Here is a 12,459-nt window from a genome sequence, read left to right as displayed (position 1 = left end):
TGAAAGCACAAACGTGAAAGGGCATCAATTCTAGTTCTGATCACTTGTTGGATTTATAGTTTGTTTCTCACCAGCTGTACATTTTCTTGCCTAACCATTGTAATATCACTAAGGGCATGTTTGTTTGAACGGACTGGATAAGAGGGGATTGCAATCCATCGGACTGTTAATCCTAAGATACATTGTCCTTGGACTATTTGGTTGGAATGGATTTGTATCCTATATTTGTTTAGTCATGAGATTAGATGTCTAGATTAGACTATTTTTAGTGAATCCAATATTTAATTGGGCGGACTGGATAAGGATAAATTTTCAAAAAACTATTTTACCCTTGTAATTTATAATTTATATTTTTTTATTTAATATAAAATTTTAAATTAGTAATCTATAATTTATAATTTAACAACACTAAAAAATATTAATTTATAAGGCCATAATTTTCAATTAAATTTAATTTATAATTTATATTTTTTATTTAATATATAATTTTAAATTAAAAACACTAAAAAAATAATTTTATTTAATATATAATTTTAAATTAATAACAACACTAAAAAAAATTAATTTTTAAGGCCATAATTTTTAATTTATTATTTTCAATTAAATTAAATTTATAATTTATGATTTATATTTTTTATTTAATATAGAATTTTAAATTAATAACATTAAAAAAAGATATTAAATACAAGAGGGTCAAAAATATAATTTCATAAGCTAATCCCATGGGATGAGTTATCCCATGATTTCTATCCCACCCCCCATGAGATACAACAATCCAACAAATAAGGGACTAATAGTCCGGAGCAAAAATTGGCTATCAAACAACAGAGACTAATAGTCCAATCCCATGCCCCAATCCTTCAAAACAAACACCACCTAAGAGTAACTTGTTCTGCATTTTTAAGTGTTAAAATGTACCAAAACCTACCACTACACCTACTCTACCCACTTCACCTACTCCACCTACTACTTCACCTACTACATACCTACCTTCTTTAATCTTCTATATATAGGACTCATTGTAAACACAACATATATCAATCAATAATAATACATACAATTTATTCTCTCTCTTTCTCTATACATTATTTTTTACATGGTATCAGAGCTGATTTAAAACCTAGTATTTTCGCTTCCCCGGCGGGCGGCAACGTCACCTTAGCCGCCCGCCGGACCTCAACCTAGTCCGCTAGAATTTTCTACACATCCCTTGAAATTTCTTCGAGTCCACCACCTTCACGCCCAACTCCTTCGAGTCACAGTCCTTGTCTCACCAAGCTCACACCAGAGTAGAGAAACCTAGCGACTCCACCATCACCGACATCTATACGAGGATCTCCAGCTCCCAATGGGTCATCAGATGACAAACCTTCAACTTTTTCATGAAAATCTTTTCCTTCACCTGCTGGAGCTATCTGATTCTCTCCTTGCAGATCGTCTACAGGATTCGTTTCTTGATTAGAGTTTTCTGCAGACTCAACTGCTGTGTTCTCTTCTTCTGCATCAGCACAATATAGCAACATGTAGCACTGTACAAATCATGGTCAACGAATATCTTTTGCTAAGCATACCTTTTTGCCCTGAAGTGTTGCTGTTGCCCATCTCGAGCTTGATCACAGAGCTTCTTCACCTCCGCCTCCGGCAGTGGCTTGCACTCCATCAACTGCTCGATCTGCCGGTCCAGATCCGATTGAGAGGCCATCGTCGAAGGATCTGATGATCACGGCTTTCCGGCGCGTAGCGGCCTTGGAGGAGGATTACGGCCTTGTTTGGTTTCAGAAACTTCACCATTTTAGCCTTCCTTCGAGCTCTCTCTCTCTCTCATTTCTTTTTGATTGGATCTAAAAATTTCTTATCAGCCGTTGGAGGTAGACAGCTACGGGCAGCATCTTCTCTCGGGCTCTCTGGTTCTCTCTATCTCGCATGAGCTGCACTATCTTCTCTCTCTAGGGAGAGTCCAGGCTGTGTGGCTGGATTTGGTGATGGCTATGTGAAATCAATCCTCATAAACACACACACCCATCACCCACAGAAAAGCACAGCTACCCACGTGATCCCCCTAACCAATGCACTTTAATCTCTCTCGGTGCTGAGAGAGAGAGAGCAACACTTTTTCTTTTACTACTTTGTTTCTTTATTTATTTATTTATTTTTTTATTTTTTATCTCTTTTTTTTCAAAAAAAAAAAAAAAACATCATCATCTCGCCCACCAAAACAACTACTTTCCAACCCACCAGCGCACATGCTTTCCTCCTTAATATATTATTATTATTATTATTATTATTATTATTATTATTATTATTATTATTATTATTATTATTATTATTATTATTATTACACCCAAAATATATATATATATATATATACCGAACACCATTGCCGATTTCAAATATATTCTTATTATTTCTTTCTTTATTTTTCTTTCAAATTATTTTTAATCTTTTTCCCATTCCATTCATACCATATAATTTTGCACACCAAACCATATTTTATTCCTCTTAGGGATCAACCCCGATCACAATTTTACAAAAAAAAAAAAAAAAAAAAACAACAACAACAACAACAACAAAAACAAAAACAAAAACCAAACACAACACCCAAAGATTTGTTTTCTTTTCTGCAGACGGCCACCCACCGACCTCACTTCTTCGCCTATTCCGCCGGTCTTTTCTTCTTGCCTCCGTCCTGGGCGGCCCTTGCCGGTGTTGTCTCCGTGTTTCCCACGCCACCGAGCACGTTCACTCCACCCTGCTCCTCCACTACAGCATATGGCGGACCTCCAAATCGGAACATCACGGTGGCCTTCCGCTTCAGCTCCTTGTTTTCCGCCTTTAGAACACTTATCTCTGCTCGCGCATCCTTATACATGCGCTGGAGCAGAGCCAGCTGGGCGTTTAACTGCTGCACCTCATTTGTCCTACTTTGAAGCCGGTGCGACAAGTTTGTGACCGCCGTCATGGTCGCCACACATGACTTCAATGTATACTGATTGGCTTCAATATCCGTTTGCACCGCCATTTTTTGCTCCACCGACCGCATCGGAAAGTTCAACGGAGCAAAACCAGAGGCGCTTGGTTGAGGTTCACTGGCCACCGCACCAGTTATCTCTCTTTTTGACTCGTTGAGGTCGGGAAAGAGAGTGAGCAGACCACGGGACGGAGAGGCCATATTCTGGGTAGCTGAACGGGAAGACGAGGCCATTTTCTGGGCAACAGAGTGTTCCAGAATCTCTTTCTCAGAAACGGAAGAGTTTTTTCAAAGGATTTTCGCAGGTTTTTTGTCTCAGCCTCTGCCTTCGCCTCAGCCTCCATCTTGGTTAAATAGCCAAGGCAGACACGCGCATCGCGCGCCACTTGACACCAGACGACAAAACGGGCGCACAAGCCAATGTGGTGACGCGCCTCGCCATCATGTCCGGCACATCTTTTTATGACTTGGGCTCGCCTTTTGATGGCACGCCTTTTTATGGATTGGGCACGCCTTTTGATGGCACGCCTTTTGAAAGATTGGGCACGCCTTTTGAGGGTGCGACTTTTTATGGGTCCGACAAGACTCTGTAAACTGTCCCGACATTGATTCCGATTAGCTCCTTCATGGGTCCGACAAGACTCTGTAAACTGTCCCGACATTGATTCCGGTTAGTTTCTACAAGGGTCCGACAAGACTCTGTAAACTGTCCCAACATTGATTCTGGTTAGCTCCTTCATGGGTCCGACAAGACTCTGTAAACTGTCCCGACATTGATTCCGGTTAGTTTCTACAAGGGTCCAGCAAGACTCCGTAAACTGTCACAACAACTGTCACAACATTGTCTGCTACAACGGTCCGACATGACCCCATAAACTGTCGTCTACATCGGTCTGCCATAACCATATAGTCTTCTACAACGGTCTGACACGACCATACAGTGTCTCCTATCCTCTTTTATTTTATGTATTCGTCTATTTTCTTGTTTTGTTAGTCTCTCCAAACTCAAGTTGGTTAGTTCCTATCCCCCTTGAGTTTGCGGGGGGCTGTTAAAATGTACCAAAACCTACCACTACACCTACTCCACCCACTTCACCTACTCCACCTACTACATACCTACCTTCTTTAATCTTCTATATAGGACTCATTGTAAACACAACATATATCAATCAATAATAATACATACAATTTATTCTCTCTCTTTCTCTATACATTATTTTTTACATTAAGACCATAGGAAGTGTGTAAGACCATAGGAAATATGTAGCATCCTCGAATCCTTATTACAATTTTACTATTTACAGATGTGAATCTATTCTTCAGCCTGGTTACAACTGCACTGTTAGAATTGAGAAGAATACAGCAAAGGTAAGGCGTAGGCGTAAAAGTTCAAATATTTCCACTCAGAACAGTGTTGTTTACAAATTCCACTTTTGCTCACATAGAAACCTGAAGAGAGGGACCCCTCGAGGCCATATGAAAGAGATATGTCCTCCTAAGGCCAAACCATCCTTCAAATTGGAACCTTCATGCTCCACGGTTATCAAGGCTGTCAAATGAGAAGGGATAATTTTTTCATTCATATGTCTAACGAATTTCTGATGAAAAATGGGCCAAGTATTATACGAATTAAGACCTTAAAGGAGCATAGTATAACTATGCTAAACTTGTAGGGCTTACTACATTCAGTGTAATTTACCCTTTTTTATTTATTTTGGCTTTGCCAACATTTTCATTCAGTGTAATTTACCCTTTTTTATTTATTTTGGCTTTGCGAACACTTTCTTCCCTAAAAGATTTCAGTGGAGTATTAAAAGAACGAAAAATGTTATAAAGCAATGCTTCTATTATAATGCAGAGATTTCCATACCTCAATATCAGAATTCTCTTTCAACATTCTATAAATTACAAAATGGAAAATCCCCAAAGGTACCAACTTTTGCAGTTTCTTCAAAATCATAGTAAACTAATAGCAATCCACATAATAAAATGATTAACCCTCTTTATATGAAAAATGGGATTCTCAAGTTTGAGAGGTTTTGGCTATTACCATGCTCACTGCTCTCAGCAATTTCCTTCAAACTGGTCCAAGATTTTCTATTCCGCTTGTTTGCGGCGCTGGCAGAATTTTCTGCAACAGTCGTAGTGGAATTGCTTTCAGATTCAGCTGCTTTCTTATCCCCTGACCTATTCCTCTTTCTTAGCCCCTGACCTATTCCTCTTTCTTCTCTTGGCCTCCAACAAAGTTGGCCCAGTTCTGACCGATTGCGTTGCTGGAGCTGGGCTGTCTATGACAGGATCATCAGTGGTTATTGCTGGAGAAGCAATCTCGTCCACCTTTTTCACCTCTTTATTGCCTGTTGCACCTTCCTCTAATTTGACAGACTTGATAACCGTGGAGCATGAAGGTTCCAATTTGAAGGACGGTTTGGCCTTAGAAGGACATATCTCTTTCATATGGCCTTGAGGAGTCCCTCTCTTCAGGTTTCTATCCGAGCAGAAGTGGCATTTGTAAACAACACTGTTCTGAGTGGAAATATTTGAACTTTTACCCCTATGCCTTGCCTTTGTTGTGTTCTTCTCAATTCTAACAGTGCAGTTGTAACCAGGCTGAAGAATAGATTCACATCTGTAAACAGTAAAATTGTAATCAGGATTTGAGGACGCTACATATTTCCTATGGTCTTAAAAATGCAGAACAAGTTATTCTTAGTGATATTACTATGGTTAGGCAAGAAAATGTACGGCTGGTGAGAAACAAACTATAAATCCAACAAGTAATCAGAACTAGAATTGATGCCCTTTCACGTTTGTGCTTTCATGTCACATGTTCAACTCAGGATCGCGGTATATATGGGTGCTCTGTTCTCACCGACTTTGACAACCGTTCATATTATAGTCTAGCCATTAAGATTCCATTACTGGCCATGCATTCAACTTACCAAAGATTCTAATATTTGAGCCAGAAAGCCCTTCTAAAGGTGTAAAAAGGTGCATAGAGATGTAGAAACATAAAATGCTCAACACATACAACGTACATAAATTTTTTTTTTATCAACAACAAAATTAGTTTTATTGACTAATCAAAAGGAAGAAATGAGGATAAGGCATCCTCTACAAGGTACACACATTTGTGCAAAACTAACATACTTAGCTTCTTTAATGTACCATTCTTCATATATCTGCTGGTTGTTGCAGCTTACAAAGGTGCAAACCTTATTTGATATGCAAAAAAGTCCAAAAGAAGAATAATACCATCTTGAGAAAGGTTGAGCAAACCAATCACTCCATAACATAACGAACACGTTTCATATCAATTTGAAGGTCCAGCATTAGTCAATATACTAATACCACAAATACATAGTCAATCTATACAAATAGACACAACTATGAAAACACAATCAAGTATAAATGGATTTAACCAGTCTCTACTATGTTCCTCTAGTTGATCAAATCCCATGTTCCCAATTGTTTCAAATAGCATAAAACACCCAACATGCAATCACAAACACATCAGACGCATGCATGGGGCACATAGACACACACACACACACACACACACATATATATATATATAGAGAGAGAGAGAGAGAGATTAGTTGCACCTCTAACAAGGAAACAGTGATGGATTAGGTGATGACCCCAAGGACTCGCCAAGAGCAGCCAATTGGTGCCCGAAAAAGGCACCTAGATAAGGTATAGAGGCTTCACCACTGGCCCACACCGCGAGGTTCTATAGATGCGCTAACTTCAACATGGACTTCCCATTGACGTTGGGTTGTTTCTTCCCGCTAGATTCTTCTCTCAGTGTGATTGAAGCCTGAGATCTAGAAGTAAGATTGGGTGTTTTCTTGTTTGCTCCCTTCTTGCCCATGTTCTTGCTCTCTGTTTTTAGGGTGCTTCTCTTGGAATTTTTGTCGAACTCTGCACTGATAAAGTAATAATACCACTTGTAAAATAGAATGATCAATGCCAAGCCTGTCAACGTCTCAGATTCGGATCATATGTGGAAAAATCAAACCTTGACTCAATTAAATATTCATTCAAATCCAAATGCATCAAATCGGATAATGACAATATGAATCTAAATCCGCTTTACACAAAAATCCAATCTGTGTTTTTTTTTTTTTTTAGCAAAATACTATTTATACATTCATTCTTTCATGCCAAACACAACTAACAAAAACAATAAGGTTCCATTTGAATTTAGGAATTGAAAACGCATTTAAGTTTATCTTCTTCCATAGTTCTTCTATCCAGCTATAATAAGTCTCCAATATTTTTATAAAATCCAACCTCAAATCCTTGATTTTAAATCCACAACCACCCAAACAAACCCTAAAATCAAAATTTGGATACTTTGATTATCCAACTCATTCAATGAATAAACCATGGCACTTCATAAATAAAAAACAAAGTTTATTCTCAAGATGTAATCTATAGGAATGGCAACGGGGCGAGCCGGGGGCGGGGATTACACTCCCCGTCCCCGATCCCCAACGGGGTACCCCCCCCCCCCGCCCCCCGCCCCCGCCCCCGCCCCCGCCCCTGCCCCCTAACGGGGATTGGGTTTCCCTGACCCTGAAAAATCCCCGACCAATTTTTTTTTTTTTTTTTTGGGAAATTTCTTATGCAAGTTTGTAATGAATGACTTTTTAAGCAGTACGCCAAACATCCAAATCTTCAAAATAATTGACTAATGATTACAATAATGCTACATATTTGTATTTTTTACTAACACAATTTGAAAATCAAAAGTAAGATCAAATGATTACAATGCTCAATCCCAAAAAGTAAGATCAAAAGTAGAATAATCCACCAAATTTCAATCCTGTATTTTTCAATAATGCTACATATCTGTATTTTTTACAAACACAATTTGAAAATCTCATCATAAACCTATGCAAAATCTCGTCATTAGATAAGATCTTAGAGGGTTGTGCACACAACTCCTAAAATCAAGAGGTTACAAGAATGAATCAAAGGTCAAAATCTACATCCCAAGGGGCTAGAATCACTTGCCAATACAATGTAAATAACAAGTCACATAGGCAAATCTCTGGTATCCAAAAAATAGCATAATCTCAACACAACCAAATACCTTCTAAAAAAATAGTGAAATGTGCAAATATGCTAAGTTAACAAACCATTATCTATAATCACGAGAAACTAGCTCAAGTTAATATCAGAATACATAAAGCAAAACGAATAAAACACGACCAAAATTGTAATATTATATTCTATCAACACATTGGCTAACAGATATGTGATATAGTGATTGATGAAGAACAGTACAAGTAGCCGTCAAATTTCTACAGCAACATTAACTTGCAATCTAATTTGAACATCAAAACTTAAATCAGATTCGGACAAGGAAAAAAAACAACCATAGAAATTAAATCTGAATTACCTTGTGAAAAAGGACAACACCTTGATAAAGATAAACTTAAAAATAAAAAAAGGGAAGCATACCTTGATATGTGATATGCATTGATCTACCTTCAGATCTGAGTTCAGATGCGTTGATCTACCTTCAAATCTCAGTTCTAGCTTGATCGTTGCAGATCTCAGTTCTGGCTCGATCGTTGCAGATCGGCGGTGATGGGAGGAGGGAGAGGAGGACAGCGGAGGGAGAGAGTCGGCGGAGATGGGAGGGTTTTAGAGAGAGAGAGAGAGAGATGAGAGGCGGTCGTCTCTGTTGAGAGGAGGACAGCGGAGGGAGGGAGTCGGTGGTGATGGAAGGGTTTTAGAGAGAGAGAAGATGGAGAGGCGGTCGGCTCAGTACTCTTTTGGTACCTACAAATTTCACTACACATCAATTAAGATAAAAAAGAATCTGAAAAACACAAGAATTGTTATAAATTTAGTAACCATAATTCAAACTTTAATTCATTGAGTAGAGAAGAATTTACTTTCCTAAAGAGGTGACTTCCTAGTTGTAAGAAGGGCTACCAATAGAATTTGTTTATTTAGAAGAACAGCAAAAATCAATGAACTCAACACTATCATGAAGAGCCAAAGACAAAGGCATGAAATCTGCTTCAAAAACTATGAAATATAGCAGCCAAGGATTTGTAGACCATCATTTAAAAACCAATGCTGTGAAGCCACAATCTAACAAAAGCAAAGTTAATATTGAAGCAACACCAGATATAACATTTTTTTCTTTGATATTTTGGGAGAAAAATCTAAAAAATAGCAAAGTAACTAGTGAAGCAACATTGCTAAACTCTAGTATTTTGTCATTATTCATTAGTAAAATATAGCAATAGCTGTCTGTTTGCAATTGAATCATTAGAGATGCTTTTAGGTAATAGCAGGAACATTGCTTCAAGACAACAATTTAGAAGCCTTCAAGCTTTCATAAACGTTTGAGGTTAAAAAAAAAATCTGTTAGTTAACAAAATACGGTACTCTATTTGTCCACCATGAATGTAATCAGAACAATTATATTTTTTTCACAAATGTTCATCAAATATAACCAAACACCCTATATTCATATTTTAAGCTAAATAGTATCTTTTTTTTCTTTTATTTTTTAATCTTTTAACCAAACACCCTACATTAAAATTTTAACCAAACAACCTACATTTATATTTTAACCAAAAAGCTTACAAATATGTTAAGTTAAATCAGTACATTTATTTCTTTTCACAAATGCTCATCAAATCACAACTTCACAATAAATAGAATCAAGTCAGTAAAAAAAATTAAAAAGAAACAGGATGAGATAGAGAGCCAAAACCAAAGGGAGAGAGCCAAAAGCAAAGATAGCATAGCAGAAAGAGAAACAGAGAAGAAACTTACCAAATCGGCGAGCGGTAAGGCGATCTAAGAGGAGACGATCGACGGTGACTGGTAGGGCTAGCGGTGGCGGCGACGATCGGCAACACTAGCGGCGACGGCAGCGATTGGCAACGCTAACAGCGGCGGAGGCGGAGGTGACGAGCAGAGAGTGGGAGACAGAGTTGAATGCAATGTTTTGGGGAGTGTAAATTAGGCATAGTTGGGAATCGAAGAACGGTTCTAGGGATAGGGATTTGTCAACAAAATTTGAGAGGAAATTTTGATTTTGACAAAATTTGGCTGTTTTTCCAAAGTTTTGAAGAAAATTATTTGGGAGGAAAATTATGGTAAAATTTTTTTACTATCAACAATTTTATAATAAAATAAATTATTAAATTATAATTTTGTCAACTTATGTTCTAAATTTTTTATTTATTTTCAACATAAATCATTGTCTACTTTTATTAAATAAAATTGACGAAAAAAATAATATTTTAGCTATTAACTTAAAAAATGTGTAATTACACCACTAATTAGCGTAACAAAAATATTTAAAATTTTAAAAATCACAAATATCGTAATTAGGTGATAAATTTTGTAACATAAATTACAAAATATGTAACCACATCACTAATTAACGTAACAAAATTGTTCAAAATTATTAGAAATGAAGTTACAAAATTTCGCAAGATCAATTACAAATTATATGACTATCCACTAATTGGCGCAACAAAAATATCTAAACTTTTTTAAAAATCACAAATATCATAACCACTTCAAATTGATGCAGTGCAGTGATGATTTGCAAAGCATGGCAAATAGAGAGAATAAGAGAAAACCGAGGAAGAAGGGCGAAAGAACAGAATGAAATGGAGGTTGCTTAAATTGCTTAAATTAAATTACATCAATCACTACACCTCCCTATATACACACGTCCAATAATCCTAATATAAATAGTCTTTTCCTCATTCTCGATTTACATCATTCTCCCAGATTGAGAATAGAATTAGAAAAAATCATTATCGAAGCAACAAATTCGTCCTCAATAATCCAAGTAACAGTTGACCAGGACAATTATTCCAATGCATAATAACCCCAAACGCTATCATGCAAAGAAGCAACATCCTGAATCACATAACATCTTCCATATGATACTCATGTTCAGTAATGTCCAAGGAACAGTAATTGTAGGCAAACTTTTTTGGGCTAGCTGGGAGGCTTAAACGTGTCTCGGTAAGTAAACCAACATTCAAAACCGGACTAAAAATGTCTTACATATAAAGAAAGTCAAATAAATATGCATTAGGTCCAAGCTTATAAATAATACAAAAAGGTTAGTGGCTCTACTTGAAAGAATTTTTACGATAACTCTCAAGTCGCACACGAACCATGACACAGTCCCATTCATTAAAATCTAGTTTCCTATGATGCAAAAATCAATAGCAAGCTTATAATTTTTGTTACTTGAATTGATTGTTCTTCTACTATCGACATGTAAATCAAGACAGTATTGAACAAATAAATCAGAAAGAAAAGCATCAAGGGGTAAAATATAAGCATCAGGGGAATTTTTAACATCATACTCTTACAATCATGAAGCATCTTCCTCAACATAAGTAGATGAATTGCATCTTGCAACACTAATGCATGTATGGCCGTTCTCTAAGATTTGCTAACCTCTCTCCTAAGAGTAAGGGTTCATCTAGAGGTTTGACAACTTGGTCGACATACTCTATTATAAGTTTCCCGACATATGGTCAATAGTTAAGGTACAATGGAGACAACATGATGTAATGCAACCCTTACTATAGCAATGGTAACACTAATGATGGAAGCTTGCTAATATATATATATATATATATATATATATTAATAAGTAATAGAGGGTTGTTGGTATGAATTAGAGAAAAGCGATTGGGAATTGGTCAAATTCTGGCTTAGGCTCTCTTTACCAACAATATCTTGGAAGTGGATCTCAGGATTTCTCAAGAGTGGGAAGAAGACCTTGGCATGTGAATCTTGTAAAATCACAAGTTTGACATACTTTCATTAAGGGTTGCCCAAGACTAGGTGAGACGGATGGCTCATTCCTTCAGTCCAGATCATGATGTGTTCCCAAAAATTTAAGCAATCGGCAAGAGTGCTTGTTCCATATAGAGATGGTTTCAGTTCAGTCTACGGTCTCCCCACGGCAGTCGAATATCAATAATAACTTGCCTTGCGTTAGTAGAGTGAGAAGTGAACAGACTCAAATACAGTTGTCAGGAGGGGCTCTGGCTTATAAGGAATGAGAATGGGCAGCAAGCAATCTAGAGGGATTGAACTTAAGGATAACCTTTGCAAAACTAATTGAATCACAATAACAACTATATGGTAAGCCAATTTTTCAAGAAAAGACATACACCTTTCAAGATCAAATTCAAGCTAAGTGCGTCTTGATGCTCCAAAATATAGGCAACAACTCCAAAAAAGCTGAAATTTTGGTTCATTTTTTTAATGGTCTGGTTTAGATGTATCAATTAACAATTAGTGGACTGGGTTTAGATAAGATTTGTGCTGCTATATTTGGGCCACAAGTGTTTTGGGTTGGGTTGGGTCAGGTCAGTTTACCGCCTTAAGTAAGATGACATGTTTGGTGAGTACGGTTTGGGATGTTTTAGGGTGGAATGGCGGTTGGATTGTACTAGGTTAGACAACGGGTTAAA

At 37.1% G+C, this 12,459-nt stretch overlaps 1 long non-coding RNA gene across 1 annotated transcript; it reads right to left on the bottom strand.

Annotated features, from left to right (window-relative positions):
* Positions 1-4,794: 4,794 nt before the first annotated feature.
* On the bottom strand, positions 4,795-12,226 carry LOC145788967 (uncharacterized). Its single transcript, XR_014345089.1, has 4 exons — positions 9,776-12,226; positions 8,441-8,764; positions 6,574-6,897; positions 4,795-5,597 (listed from the first exon to the last, which is right to left on the bottom strand). It is a non-coding gene; the product is annotated as an uncharacterized LOC145788967 (long non-coding RNA).
* Positions 12,227-12,459: the final 233 nt, after the last annotated feature.

Source organism: Camellia sinensis, chromosome 11 (genome assembly GCF_055761805.1).
Source record: "Camellia sinensis isolate YWXY chromosome 11, ASM5576180v1, whole genome shotgun sequence".
Classification (NCBI taxonomy): domain Eukaryota; kingdom Viridiplantae; phylum Streptophyta; class Magnoliopsida; order Ericales; family Theaceae; genus Camellia; species Camellia sinensis.
Note: the sequence above shows the minus strand (reverse complement) of the source record. Positions and strands in the feature narration are given on the sequence as shown.